This window comes from Pteronotus mesoamericanus, unplaced genomic scaffold (genome assembly GCF_021234165.1).
Source record: "Pteronotus mesoamericanus isolate MK-2021 breed Mesoamerican mustached bat unplaced genomic scaffold, CSHL_Meso_final contig_20, whole genome shotgun sequence".
Classification (NCBI taxonomy): Eukaryota; Metazoa; Chordata; class Mammalia; order Chiroptera; family Mormoopidae; genus Pteronotus; species Pteronotus mesoamericanus.
The window spans coordinates 7,728,978-7,744,887 of record NW_026555085.1 but is presented as its reverse complement, the minus strand read 5'-3'; the positions used below and the strand labels follow the sequence as shown (position 1 = coordinate 7,744,887).

The window sequence follows — 15,910 nt, the reverse complement described above, 5'->3', positions numbered from 1 at the left end:
CATGGCCAGGGTCCTCATTCTATTTGAAAGAAGTCTCCTTGTCTCTTGGCAGCTTCCTCCCCGCACGTGGCCCAGGCTTGAAACAATTCTGGGGACAGTCCTAAACTAGATCTGATGGTTCCCAGGGGAAATCAGGCCCCGAAGTAAATTCTTTAAAGTATGCTTTGTTTCTCCCCAAAAGCTGTAATAACCAGCTCATGCTGGGAAGGGAATTTACATTATTGACAGACTCTAACCCTAAACCCTTTGGCGCTCTCATGTTTACCAGTCTCCTCTCAGATCCCTGTAAATCGGTGTGTTCCTGCCATTTGTTTTCAAAACATCATCTATTCTCTGTAAACACTAACATACTGATATAATGAGATCACCTGCACATTCCTATTACCTAGCCCCATCAATAACTTTTTCAATAAAAGCCTTTGGAAAAAGGGGCTCGGGGCTTTTCCACTAGTGCCCTTTCCTCTCTCCTGGCAAAGAGAGAAGTGTTTGCGACAACTTGCGTTTATTCCCCCAACCCGTGACAACCCTGGGATGAGCTCTGCAGGATTCAGAGCCCCACTCCTACCTCAGCTGGCCCCAAACAGTGACCCTCAGATCCAGGAACCTCGCACTTCCCCGCAACACATTATACACAGAATTATTATACCCATGGTATATACCATATTTTGCAGTGTATAATACGCACTTTTGGCCCAAAATTTTTAGGGAAAAAATAAGGATGCTCATTATACATGGGTAGTACCTGAAATACGTTGTATCTGTTCTTGTGTTTTGTAATTATTTGTTACATAAATTTTTTTTGACTGTCCTAAATAGTTTAGTAGGTAAGACTTTTACAAACATTACTTATATTAGCAGTAACGGTGGAGCTGGAGAGCACTGAACCTTTTCCAAGCTGCACAATGAGAACCACCAATAGTGTGGTAGAACTTGCAGCCCTTTCCAAGGCCATGACTCTTGCACCCCACGTCAGCCCTTGCATCTCCCTGTGTTTTTGGACCAGTCTGGTGATCCACTGGATGTTAGGATTCCTTCTGATAGCATTATGGAATGGGTCAATGAGGATAACCTCAATGAATTAGTACACAGAATCTTCACCAACCCAGTAAGAATTCAGAACTCTCAGAGCCCCACAGTGGCTCCCAGCTCGGTACTTAGCAACAGACTGAAGGCTCCAGGCAAACTTTAGCTGGTTAACACCACGATGGACAGGCTTGCGACAGGCTGCACCCTTAGGAACAGGGCATTTGCGGCCACCACAGTACATACGAATCCGATACATGACATAACCCTGCTTGGCCTTGTATCCCATCCTGCGTGCTTTATTGGGCCTGGTGGGGCAAGGGGTCCTGTGGAGTGTAGAGAGCTGGCGGTGCTGCCAGCAGCACACTGTGAGAAGAAAGCGCATCACACCAGACTGCTTCTTCCTCCATAGTTCCTGGATATACTTGTAAGTGCCTATCTTGGCTTATCTTATGGCTGCAGCCAGACAGAAAAAAAAAGGTGTTGCATAAATTTTTTTGTACCATAACATGTTCAAAAATAAATGCTAAAATTCCTTTATAATACAAAAAAGTATCTAAATATAAATAAAAAATTGAATTAAAAGATTAAAATGAAAAATTTTTTCCTGAAAGTCTGGGCAAAAAATGTAGATGCACATTATATACAGGAGTGCATTATACGTGGCAAAATATGATGACCATTATACCCATATATAATGTGCATCCTTGTTTTTCCCTCAAAAACTTGGGCAAAAAAAGTGTGCATTATACATGGCAAAATACAGTGTTTCCTAAAGCATCCTTTGTATGTAATAGATTAACTTCTCTCCTATGCATCAAGAATGGTACTAATTATGTACCATACTACAGAGAATTGAAAAAATAGTCACTCAAATCATTTTCTGTCTACAGTGCTGACTGTCTGAGTATCTAGTATGAAGCTAACTGGTAACATTTTAACAGCACTTCTTAACTTGGTCAAGTAACTTTACACAAGTTACAACTTACTTTTTTAACTCTCAAACAATAAAAAATATTAAAAGGAGCTTTCATATCCAATATATTGCCAATGGATGATATAAATCAAACTGTTGCAAATTAACTCTCTGGTTAATGTATCACCAGAAATAATAAAGAAATTCTTTTAATAAGGGCAAGAATTCAATTATGGTCTTTCAATTTATTTTTTTTATTTATTAATTAATATTCAAGTACAGCTGTCTCCAATTTCCCACCACCACTTTCCTGTACCCCAGCCACCCTCACCTCCCACCTTCAATCCTTCCCCACTTTGGCTTTGTCCATGGGTCCTTTACATGTTCCTAGACTTGACCCTTCCCCTTATTTTCCCCATTACCTTCCTCCCTACTCCTCCCTGATTACTGTCAGTTTGTTTATTTCAATGTTGCTGGCTATATTTTGCTTGTTTGTTTTGTTGATTAGGTTCCTCTTACAGGTCAGATCATATGGTATTTGTCTTTCACCCCCTGGTTTATTTCGCTTAGCATAATGCTCGCCAGTTCTATCCACACTGTCACGAAGGGTGGTAGCTCACTCTTTCTGCCTCATAGCATTCCACTGTGTAAATGCACCATAGTTTTTTGATCCATTCATTTACTGATGGGCACTTAGGTTTCTTCCAATACTTCACTATTGTAAACTGTGCTGCTATGAACATTGGGGTGCATGGGTTCCTTTTGAATTGGTGTTTTGGGATTCTTAGGGTATAATCCCAGCAGTGGAACTGCTGGCTCAAAAGGCAGTTCCATTTTTATCTTTCTGAGAAAATTACAAACTGTTTCCCACAGTGGCTGCACCAGTCTGCATTCCCACCAAGAGTGTACTAGGGTTCCCTTTTCTCTACAACCTCACCAGCACTTGTTGTTTGCTGATTTGTTTATGATGGCCATTCTGACTGGTGTGAAGTGGTATCTTATTGTGGTTTTAATTTGCATCTCTCTGATGGCTAGTGATGCTGCACATCCTTTCTTATGTCTCTAGGCTCTGTGTATGTCTTCCTTGGAGAAGTGTATGTTCAGGTCCTTTGCCCATTTTTTAACTGGATTGTTTGTCTTCATGGAATGGAGTCTTAAGAGTTCTTTATATATTTTGGAGATCAAATCCTTGTCTGAGGTATCACTGGCAAATATATATTCCCATATGGTTTGTTCCCTTTTCATTTTGCTGATGTTTTCTTTAGCCATGCAGAAGCTTCTTATTTTGATGAAGTCCCACTTGTTTATTTTTTCCTTTATGTCCCTTGCTTTAGGGGACATATCAGTGAAAATACTGCTGCGTGGAATATTTAAGAATTTCCTGCCTATGTTCTCTTCTAGGACTTCTATGGTGTCGCAACTTATATTTAAGTCTTTTATCCATCTTGAGTTTATTCTTGTGTATGGTGTAAGCTGGTGGTCGAATTTTTTTTTTTTTTTTTTTTTTTTTTTTTGCATGTAGCTGTTCAGATCTCCCAACACCATTTGTCGAAGAGGCTGTTTTTACTCCATTTTATGTTTCTGCACCTATCTCAAATATTAATTGACCATAGCGGCATGGGTTTACTTCTGGGCTCTCCATTCTGTTCCACTAATCTATGTGTCTGTTCTTATGCCAGTATCAGACTGTTTTGATTACAGTGGCCTTGTAATATAGTTTGAGGTCAGGTATTGTGATCCCTCCTACTCTGTTCTTCTTTCTCAAAATTACTGCAGTTATTCAGGGTTGTTTATGGTTCCATATAAATTTTTTAAATGTTCGTTCTATATCTGTGAAATATGTCATTGGTATTTTAATAGGGATTGTGTTGAATTTATAAATTGCTCTGGGTTGGTCTTTCAATTTATCTTGTATCTCAGATATTGCTTCTTCTTAAAGCAGAACCTACCTGAATAAAAACCACAAGAATAAATTACATGATTTCCTCAAACACGTACATACTAGATTTGAGTTCCAGCTCCACTTCTTTCTAGATGAATAAGCTGGAGCCAAGTTCCTGACTCTCTCCACTCAGTTGTTAGGGAGAAGAGAAAATACCTGCAACCCTCCCAAAAGCAGTCCAAAGTGTACAATTAAACTAGGTAAAAGAGTTTGTATACTGTATAGTGTTATAGAAATATTAGCTGTCATTAGATGCTCGATGACTTTCTTATTATCATCATTTTCTACTTTTTTATAACGCTCACTAGTTTCTGCTAAGCCTTGAGTTCAGTGGAACATTGTGCAATGAGGAGTGTATTCCACTCAAGGCACTCACTAAAGCACAGTGTGAGATGCTGTGGAGGAAATAAAGATGACCGAGATGTTCTCAGCACTGAAACAGCTTACAATAAACTCAGACATGTACATACAAGTCACTGCTAAAAGAGGAACAAGTGAAAACCAACATTAACGTGGGATCAGAAAAAGTTTCACAGGTATTTTAAGGGTCCGGGTATGTGATGGGAGACATACTGTAACAGAGGGAATCGCAAGAGCATAGGGACAGAGGTGAAGAATGCTAAACACACCCCAGAACACAAGGCAGTTCAAATTCTAAAACAAATTCCAACAGGAGAATTTCATTTTTAAAATCTATCCAGAAAAGAAAAAACCTCACCATTAGTCTAAATTTCTGAAAGGTAAGCATCTTGAAGGATAAGCAAGGGCTCATTTTAAGATAAAGAATCAGGAAAATTATGAACCATGCTGGTTTCCATCCACACTTTATCACTTCCCAAAACATGTTACAGTTTCTAAAGGATATGTTTAGAGGGTACTGAGTTACAGAGAAGGAACAAGTCTGGCCTAGCAAGTCTCTGAAGGAGTGGGGACCAACATACTTGGCTCCCTTGATGATACATACAATAATATGTAATCCTGCTTCAGAAACCATTTTCTTAAATTCTTCGAGTTATCGTAGTACTCAGTAAGAAATGCAACATAAGTTAGTTATTAAAAGAATAAGCTATGTATGTATGTTTCCTTGTGAGGAGGGGGGACTAGGAAATCTGATATTCTTCTTCTAGAGTTTATTTTTTTATCTGCATCATTAAAAACTTTTCCATAACCAAATTTTATTCATGTTTGTCCCTTTACAACAAAATAAGTTTACCCTGGAGCTGTGATCAGGCATGGTAAATTTTAACCCAGAAAATTTCTTAAAAAAAAAAAATTAGTGATGATAGGGTGTTCTATTATTTCAGTTACCTCTCCCTCCCATAACTGCCACTGCATCAGTCACTCCACCAGCAGAAGATTAAAGACAGCCCCAAACTCTTTGCTACTCCTCTCATTGAGAAATGAAGGCCAACTGCCTCCCCTTTGGATCTGGGCAGGCTCTGTAACTGCCTTGACCAGTAGAGTATGGCAGAAGTGATGCTATGCCAGTTTCCAGCTGTGCCTATCCGCTGTGAGAAATGATCACTGTTTTTTAAGACCCTAAGTTTTAGAGTGGCTTGTTTGCTAGCAACAGAAAAAAGCCACCAGATCACAGCTCCAGCTTTCAAGCCTTTCACCACACAACAGCCAAAACACTGTTTCACTTAAAGAAGGAAATAAAAACTCAGGAGTTGTAAATTTTGGGGATAGGTTTTTAACAGAACATTCTGTCAACTCTCAGAACATAAAAAGGAAGCCCAAAGTGTCCTAATTCCTCGTAAGAAATACAAACCATCAAAAAATTTTTTTAAATGTCAGTCAAGTTCTATAAAGAAAGGTTATAAAAATCAAAGTCCTTGAGTATACCAAAGTGATATTTATTCTTTACACCAAAGAAAACCCTCTGGTCTGAAAGGTTAGATACCAGGAGGTAGTCATCTCCAGAAAGGAGTACTTGGGAAGGAGCAAGATAACACCTTTATGCTTTATACAGTTATGAATTGCTTGAAATAAGTAATACTTTTAAAAATTTAAAAAGATATTTCCTTTGGGACAAAAAAAGCAAGCCACTATAGTCCTAACAACTTTTAAATGACTTTTTGGTACATGAAGAATGACAGCAAATGCCATTCTTAGCTATGCTTTCATAGAATGAAGGAGGGTGTCGGGCCCCCCAAATCGGTACCTATTTCTAACAATGAGTAAAGCCTATGCTCTAACGCGCATCTCTTTCTAACCCCACCAGCTACATGCTCCTGCACTGTGTGGCATTCCCTGTTAGCACCATGCCCAACAAGGGAAGAACTACCTTGGAACTGCTTTGACAACTTCTTTCACGCTTTGAAAGCTACTAGGGTAGGAGGAAAATAGTTTTGAGAATTCCCAAGCCTCCAGCAACTCTGTGCTAGGTCCCCTTGCAAACCATTTTCCATGATGTTCTCCATGAGGACTCTTCCACACTCCCAAATCTAAGAAAATTGGCAAGATACTTGGATGCATACAAAAGAGTGGCAGTAAATCAAATCAGAACATGCAGGGCAGAAAAGTAAAAATAATTCCTCCCTTGAATATTTATAAGTTTTCATATACTATCTACGTCTCTAGCCTCTTCTCATTAGACCAATTCCTTGTTCCTAAGAAATTCCATCAGGAGACACATAGGAAAAGATGAAATACACAACATTACGTTCTGCTTCTGATTATTAATGTCAGGTAAAGTGTCAAAGTGGAAAGGAAATTTCCACAAGGAAAACTGTAAGGTTTTAAAATTATCACAGGGTTCTGTTTAGGTTGTTCTCTCATGTATCATTAAGTGTTGAGAACTCACTGTTACCTATAAGCACTTCCAGGAGCCCTTTCCAACCCTCAGTTTATCTAATTTCCTAAAAGGACAAAAACAAAGGTTAAGCAAGCTCCAACTACTAACACCTCTTCCAAAACACTTATTGAAGTCCTACGATCTCAGATTCAAGTTTTTCCTTTTACTAAACCCAAATACTTCAATTTAGGTTTCATCCCTCATAGAAAAATACAGATACAAAAATCAAGATACAAAATGAACTGATAAATCAGAAAGGGTTCTATAAAAATTAGGTAAATATAGAAAAATATAAGTACAGGTCAGTAAAGTTAAAGTTAAAAATAACACAAAAAATGGATTAGTGAAATATAACAAAGGATTACCCATGCTGGATATATCAATAATACAGAGCAACTTGAGCAGGAGATGGAGGAAAGAGAAATCAATGTGGAGTTCTTTTTAAAGCAGTGTAATACAGTTATCCCTCAATATCAACAGGGGATTGGTTCAGAGCCCTCTTGAATACCAAAATCCTGGGATGCTCAAGTGCCTTATATAAAATTGTGTAATATTTGCATATAATCTATATACATCCTCCCCTATACGTTAAATCACCTCTAAATCACTTACATCAAACACAACATAAATGCTTATATAAAAGTTATACCCTGACCTGTAGCCCTGACCTGTAAGGCTCAGTTGGCTGGGTATCATCCTGAAAAGCTATCATTGTTTTTTAAACATTTATTTATTTATTTATTTTTAGAGAGAAAGGAAGGGAGGGAGAAAGAGAGGAAGAGAAACATCAATCTGTGGTTGCCTCTCGTGCATCCCCAACTGGGGACCTGGCCCGCAACCCAGGCATGTGTCCTGACTGGAAATAGAACCAGCGACCCTTTGGTTCGCAGGCTGGCACTCAATCCACTGAGCCACACCAGCCAGGAAAGGTATCATTTAAAATGGAAAGGCAGACAAAGAGCTTTCCAGACAAGAAAAAACTAAAGAAGTTCGTCATTATAAAACCATTACTACATGAAACGTTAAAGGGACTTATGTAAGAAGATCAAAACTACGAACAAAATGGCAATAAATATGTATATGTCAACAATTTAATCTAAAAATACAAACTAAGCAAATAAGAAGAACAGAGACAGAATTATGCATAAGGAGAGTGTTTTGATGGTTGTCAGATGGGAAGGGGGTGAGAGGAGAACAGGTGAAGAGGTGAGGGGATTAAGAAATACAAATAAGTGGTTACAGAATAGCCATGGGGATGTAAAGTACCATATGGGAAATGGAGTAGCCAAAAAACTTATGGTGTGGGGACTGCCTGAGGGAGTGGAGGTGGGCAAAGGGAGGAAAACTGGGACGGCTGTAGTAGCATAATCAATAAAATAGAACTTCTAAAAACTCTATTAGTTCTTAATACTGCCTTCCGCTTCAGGGAGACAGGTGTTATTTTACAAAATTGGATCACATGTGAGGACAGGTACAGTTTTGTTTAAAAAAAAAGAAAATACACCCTCATAGGGCACAGTGAGCTAAAGGTGTTAAGATTTTAAAAACCATTCCTTAGTAGAAATCAATACATAATGGATGCAATGGTTTGGAAATGGGGTGTTCATGGGGCCAGGGCATCTCCCAAACCATACCTAAAATCAAACTGAGGCAGCCAGAAAAGGTAAGGCCAGAATATAAATTTATCTAAGAAAATTACAATATAAAAAAGAAGAAAAAATTACAATCTATTCTATTCTACTTCCTGATGCCAGGTTTGCTGATAAATTATTATTTAAGAAGCAAATTAGGGTGTCTACAAATAGAAAAGACCCAAAAAATGGTGTTATAATCACACAATGAAATACCATTTGATAATATTGTACTATGCAGTAACAAAAAGGAATGCACTAATGACACACCCAACACTGACAAAATCAGAAACATGACACTGAGTCAAATGAGACTTAACCAGAAAGAGAACATACAATATGATTCCATTTATATGACTTCCAACAGGCAGAACTAATCTACAGTGGGGGAAAAATTAGAGCAGTGGTTGCCTGGGGAGGGAAGGGGGGTGGCAGGTTGACTGGAACGGGACATGAGGGGAGCTTTCTGAAGTCTGAATAACATATAATGTGGTACAGTACAGTATGCAGGATGTGGTAAAAGTCAGATTACAGTTGTGAGTACACAAAACAGTTTATTCTTGTATTATTTGTTGTTATTGTTTTTTTCCATACAGACAACCGTAAACCTACTTTTGCTTCACCCCTATTTATATTGATAAAGGTTTGGAATATGATAAAGGTTACGTACACACATATGTACACTTGTCAAAACTCATCAAACAGTATTAAGATCTGTGTCTTTAACTGCGTGTAAATTATACTTCAAAATTTTTAAAAAATGTTCAACTCTAATAATACGCATGTTGACGTGCATGGGTAAAATGTATTGATGTCTGCAATTTCCTTAGAAAAATTTTTTAAAAGATGGATTAATAGATTAATAGCAGGATAAAAAGTAACTAAAGCAAAATATTACAGAATCTAGGTGGTAGGTAAATGGCTCTACAATTTGTAAAGAACTCTTCCAGTTTTTCTTTTTCATGATGACTGAAAATTGTATCATAAAATTTTTTCAAGATAAAACGTTAGCAGAAAAAAAAATTAGACATTAGAGAAATAAGTCCCTTTCCTTTAAGCTAGTACTAAAAAAATTAAGGCTTACCTGGAGTCTCCTCTTTGGAATAGGGACTATCATTACCCTCTTCCATTTCTCTTTCTCACTCCCTTCCCCTCTTAAAAAAAGAAAAAGAAACAAAAGAAAGAAAGATCTCACATCTAACTAATTTACCTTAAAACATGAGAAAAGGAGCAAGCAGAAGGAATAAAATAATGATGTAAGCAGAAAGTAATCACATAAAGAAGAGGAAAACAATTGAGAAATAGGGAATTAGTAATTGAAAAACTTTCTACAAAGAAAAGCCCAGGCACAGATGGTTTCACTGATAAATTCTACCAAATATAAATTCTTCACAAACTTTTTCAAAAAGGAAGAGGAAGGAACACATCCCAGTTCAATCTATGAGGTTAGTTATTATTCTGATACCAAAACCAAAAATATCACCAAAAACACTGGAGACCAAAATCTCTTATAAAGACACAAAAAAAATTCCTCAGTAAAATACCAGCAAACCAAAGCCAGCAACAAATAAAAAGGATTATACACTGAAAGACCAAGCGTAATTTATCCCCGGAATGCAAGGTTGGTTTAGTATCAGAAAATCAACCAAAGTAATAGATCATACATTGATAGCTTAAAGAACAAAAACCACATGGCAACCTTAATACATACAGAAAAAGCAATTAACCAAATTTAACAATCTTTCATGGGGGGAAGAAAAAAAACATAACAAACTAAGAATAGACAGAACTTCTTCAACCTGATGAAAGGCATCACGGCTAAATTCATTACTTAGGGGGAAAGCTTTCAGTCTTTCACCACTGGGACCTGGAGCAAGACAAGAATCTCTGCTCTCATCAGTTCTATTCAACCTTGTGTTGGAGGTTCTAGCCAGGGCATTTAAGCAAAAGAAAAATAAAAAAGACAACCTAGCTTTCAGATTGGAAAGGTAGAAGTAAAACCATCCCTATTTGCAAATGAGATGGTGTTGTATGTAGAAAAACCCTAAGAAATTCACTAAAAAAAAAAACTATTGGCGCTAATAAGTTCAACAGGATAAAAGATCAACACACAAAAATCAATTGTAATTCTATACACTATCAATGACCACTTTGAAAATGAAATTAAGAAACAATTCCACTTATGACAGTATCAAAGCAAATAAAATACGAATAAATTTAACAAAAGAGGTACAAGATATACACTGAAAACTATAAAACACTGTTGAAAGAAACTGAAGACATAAACAGAAAGATATCCCAATGCTCAAGGATTGAAGAAATAAATATTGTTAACAAGGTAACACTCCTCAACTAGCCTACAAATGTAATGCAATCCCTTATCAAATTCCTGGCTAGCTTCTTTGCAGAAATTGACAAGCTGTTCCTAGAATTCATATGGAAATGCAAGGACCAAAATTAGCCAAAACAATCCTGATATAAAAGAACAAAGTTGGAGGACTCACACTCCCTGATTTCAAAACTTATCAATATTATAAAGTAAGTACTCAAGACAGCGGCATAAAGATAGGTACTGTAGATCAACAGAGTGAAACTGAGAGTCCAGAAATAAACTTACATTTACGGTTAACTGATTTGCAAAAAGAAGGCCAATAAAATTCTGGGCAAAGAACAGTTTATCAACAAGTGGTATGGGGACAATTAGATATCCACATACAAAAGAATGAAGTTTGAATCCTATCTCGCACCATATATGAAAAAGAACTGAAAATAGAGCAAAGATTTAAATGTAAGAGAAGAGCTAAAACTGTAAGACATGTGGGAAAAAAGAGCTGTAAATCTTCATGATTTTGTATTTAAGGTAACATTTTCTTAGACATGCCAGCAATAGCACAAGCAGCCAAAAAGAAAAAGATAAACTGGACTTCATCAAAATTAAAAACGTTTGCACTCCAAAGGACACTATCCCCAAAAAAAGTGAGGGGAAAAAAGTGAGAAAGTGAGAAATGGGAGAAAATATTTGCAAATCATTATCTAATAAGAAACTAGTATCCTGAATACATATATAAAAAGAACTTCTACAATTTCACAATAAAAAGACATATAACCCAACTTAAAAATGGGCACAGGATTTGAACAGCCACTTCTCCAAAGATATACAAATGGCCAATGAAACAATGCTCAACATCATTAATCACTGGCAAATGCAAATCAAAACTACAAGATACCACTTCACATCCACTAGGATGGCTATCAAAAAGGTAAACAATAACAAATGTTACCAAGGATGTGGAGAAAGCTGGAACCTCCCATACATTGCTGGTGAGAATGTTAAACATACAGCTGCTCTGAAAAAGTCTAGCCAGTTACTCTAAAAGTTAAATAGCGTTACCATATGACCCAGCAATTCCCCTCCTAGATAGATGTCCAACAGAATTGAAAACACATATTCAAACAAAAACTTGTACACAAATGTTCATAGTATTATTCTTAATACCCAAAAAATAGAAAACAACCCAAATGTCCATCAACTGGTGAGATGATAAACAAAATGTGGTACATCCAGACAATAGAATATTCAGCCATAACAGGCAATAAAATAATAATGCATGCTACAACATGAATAAACCTTGAAAATATTATACTAAGTGAAGAGTCAGACACAAAGGCCATATATATATATTATGATTCTATTTATGTGAAATGTTCAGAATTAACAAATCAACAAAAACAGATTTGTGGTTGCCAGAGAGATAGAGAAACATGGAATGACTGCATATGGGTAGAAGGTTTCTTTTTAAGGTGAAATTTTCTGGAATTAGATGATAGTAACAGTTGCACGATCTTTTTGAATACACTAAAAGTCACAACATTGTACATATTAAAAGGATGAATTTTATATTATGTAAATTATCTCAATATAAAAAAGGCAAAAAAATTGATGAAGAACTAGCAGTTGAAACTTACTTTCTAGTCAATGATGTTGTTGTATTAAAGCCATATTCGAAAATTTTCAATACCTTTCAAAACTATAAAATGACAATCCCAAGGTTTCACTAAAACAAGTTTCAGCAACCCTACAAAGAGACATCTAATTCTGTCTGAGCCACGAGCCCAAGCTCCAGCTTTCCAATCTTACTGGGTAAAAATATAGCATGTTGTCCTTGTGTGCAGATCCAGCAGAAGTCAAAATAGCCTTAATCTCACCTTCCTGGCCTGAAGCAACAGCAATATGCCATTATAGTTGAGACTATTAAACTGTAACGATGTAATTTTAAACAAACTTAATATGTATCTTTGTGTATACTTACCATTAGCACATATTTAATATTAACATATCTACCAGTAACACAATGGTATATAATTGTTATATACCATAAATGGTCCTTTAATAAGAGCTCAACTATAAATCCAAATGACATAACTCTTTGATCACAGAATTCAAATACTAAAATAAAGTTCCTTAAAGTCATAATATAGCAGTCACATAGCTAAATACAGGCTTTATAGGCAATAACATGCATGAAATATTTTCATAATACTGTAACTGAAAAATGCAATTTGACCTTAAATCGCAATTGCAGCATGTGTGGACTATGTCCTTCCTGCCTTCTTATTCTAACACATACAACCCACAACTGTGAATGAACAGCGTAAATCAGTATTAGCCAAGAAGTCTGCTCCCACATCTTATTTCATGCCTCATCTAATTTTTCCTAAATTCAATATATAGAGCTTTATTTTTAAGAAACAAATTTCATTACCTCCCACATGATCAGTTCCTTTCTACCCATCCCAACCTACACCCCCTTGAAAGAGTGGAGGGGAGAAGGATATGTTGTCTTTTCAACAACATAGATGCACTTCAAAAAAAGACAACACCATTGAAAAGACTTCAGAAAAGACATCTGAATATTTACAAGGATAAAAGTCCTGACTAAATAAAAGGAACTTCTTTCTAGAAAAACAAAAGAGGAGGATTAAATCTATAAAACTAAGTAAAATATCAAGACAGATGAGGGGAATGCAATCTTGTCTACAAGAATCTAGAGACTATAAAGACAAAGCACCTCTTCAAACCTAAAATGTTAGAAGTTCAAGTTTTGTTTTTTAAAAATCTGACATAGAAACTTAAAACTTAATTTATTGCTGGAAGAAAATAGAAACCAAAATTATAAACAGATTCTTAACTCATGATTATTGGATTATTAATAGAAGTGGCTAATTTCTGATACACATGGGATGTAATTATGGCAATTTTTCACAAAAGGTATCCTGGTACCCTATCATGCTGGGTCAGAACTCTGCTGAGATACACAATATGGTTAAGGCATTATTTAAATTCTTCTAGCACTTTTAAAGCAGCAAAAAAAACCCAATCATCAACTTAATCGACTACTCTACAGCACCAGCCTACTGCCACTTCATTAAACTATCCCCTCTCTTGGTTTCAGTGATCCTGCACTCACCTAATTTCTCCTATTTCAGTCCATCCATCTCCATCCCAAACTCCTCTTTTTCTACTTGTGTTTCTCAGGGTTCCATCCTCACCTATCTTCTCACTCTATGCAAGTGGATCTCAAAAGGAAAATGATACGCAGGGGTAGTAGTCAAGGGATGGAAGGAAAAAAAGCAAGAATACATTGCCCAAATCCCACCCTGGACACGCTAAACTGGAACTGGGGGAAACAGCAGTAATGTGTTTTTTAGAAAAGTCTACCATAGTGTTTCTGACAACCCCATTCCTACTCCAGTACTTCCCATGTGAACTTACATGCTCCATTAGCTATTACCTATTCAATATGTACTCAACGTCACCCTAAATGGTATGCCCTGGCTCACCCTTTTGATCCTAAACTTCAAACACCTAAGGTTTTTCCACATTTAGGGCCCATAGCCCTAAAATTCAACATGTCTGGCACCACTTTTGTAGAGTAATAATACCCATCAAGAAGTCACTAAAAACTTGGTTAAATTAAATCTAGTATATGCACTTTATAGAATAATACTGTGCTACTATTTAAAAGCAGCAGCTAAGAAAAAAAATAAAAGCAGCAGCTAGAAATGGATATGATAACTTGGAAAGATAAAATATAACTAAGTTTAAAAAAAAAAAAAAAAGGAAAGGTACAGCCCTGGCTGCTGTGGCTCAGTGGATTGAGCATCAGCCTGCGAACCAAAAGGTCAATGGCTTGATTCCCGGTCAGGGCACATGCCTGGGTTGTGGGCCAGGTCCCAGCTGGGGGCATGCAAGAGGCAACCGATTGATGTTTCTCTCCCTCCCTCCCTTCTCCTCTCTCTAAAAATAAATCTTTTTTTTTAAAAAAAGGGATGAAGCCTTTTTTTAAAAAAGAAAAAAAAAAGCAAGGTACAGTATGGTGAGTAGTATGCTATCATTTGTGTTAGAAAAAAAATAAATGCAGTGTATGCACAGGAAACCTGTGAAAATATACTTCAGAAACTTAACCATAATTTTCACTACAAAATTAGACTAAGTTTATCACTTAGGAGGGAGACATCCCTTTAACTGTATACCCATTTGTGTTATCTGAATGTTTTAGTACATAAATACATTTTTGGAAATTTTTTTTAAAAGGATTTAAGATACTACAAAGCTATACAGGTACATTTACATGCTATCTGAAAAAGGATTCATATCCAGAATATATAAGGAACTCCTACAAATGAATAAGAAAAATGCAAGCAACCCAATAGAAAACAACAAAGTTTAGCCAAAGAGCCAACAAAGAAAGGTGCTCAATTTCATCAGTCATTAAGGAAATGCACATTAAAGCCACAATACAATATTACCTATACAAAACTAAGATGAAAGAGACAGTCAGTATCAAGTACAGACAAAGGTGTGGAATAGCCGGAACCCTCATATACTGGTGCTGAGAATGTAAACTGATACAACCACTTTAGAAAACTGGCAGTACCTACTAAATCTAACCTACAGTATATACGTATACCTTAAAACTCAGTAATTCTACTGCCAGGTATATACCCAATAGAAATGAATGCTATGTCCACCAAAAGATACATACAAGAATGTTCATAGCAGCATTATTCATAATATTCCTAAACGAAAAAACTCCAAAAGCCAAACAGATAAGTTATGCTATTACACAATAAAATACCATATACCAATAAAAAATCATTATTCTCTACAAAAATGTAGATGAATCTCAGCCATAATGCTGAGGGAAAGAAACTAAACACAAGAGTAAATATTACATGATTCCATGTACATAAAATTTTAAAACAAGCAAAACTAATCTATGATGACACAGGTCAGAACAGGTTGGGGTTATCAACTGGGACAAGGCACAAGTAGACTCCTGCTTGAGTTGCTGGAAATATACTAACTATATATCAACCTTGGTAGGTGGTAGTTACCCAAGTGTATGCATATGCAAATTCATCAAACTAAGAGAATGAGAAGACAAGCCACAGATGGGAGAAAATATTTGCAAAAGACATATCTGATAATCAGAGGACTATTATCCAAAATATAAAAGAACTTTTAAAATACAGTAATGCCCTGGCCAGTGTGGCCCAGTTGGTTGGACTGTTGTCCCACTGAAAGGTTGTGGGTTCCA

General features: G+C 36.4%; 1 protein-coding gene and 1 pseudogene across 1 annotated transcript in view; both read right to left on the bottom strand.

Moving 5' to 3' along the window:
* Window positions 1-15,910, bottom strand: part of ZFAND3 (zinc finger AN1-type containing 3) — a 367,578-nt gene that overhangs the window by 337,501 nt on the left and 14,167 nt on the right. The gene's annotated exons all lie outside the window — the stretch shown is intronic.
* Window positions 43-9,439, bottom strand: LOC129067260 (60S ribosomal protein L15-like; annotated as a pseudogene).